Source organism: Haematobia irritans, chromosome 4 (assembly GCF_050003625.1).
Source record: "Haematobia irritans isolate KBUSLIRL chromosome 4, ASM5000362v1, whole genome shotgun sequence".
Taxonomy (NCBI): Eukaryota; Metazoa; Arthropoda; class Insecta; order Diptera; family Muscidae; genus Haematobia; species Haematobia irritans.
In genome coordinates this window covers 43,310,571-43,310,790 of record NC_134400.1, presented here as the reverse complement: position 1 = coordinate 43,310,790, position 220 = coordinate 43,310,571, and positions in this window count along the sequence as shown.

The following is a 220-nucleotide window of genomic DNA, read 5'->3' as shown; positions in this document are numbered from 1 at the left end:
GTTGCGGACTAAACCTTGAAGTAATGCGAAAGCAATTCCGAGATGGTAATCATAATCTGTGGGAAGAAGGAGAGGTTTATAGCCAGAATTGTCGATTGTGATGAACGGGTGGACAAAGTGTCAGGTGCATAAAGCATTTTCCCACCCTTATCCTCAAAAATCTAAGTTAATCCTCATGTCCCTTGTTTTAATGCCTTTCTCCTATTAAAATGTCCAAAAA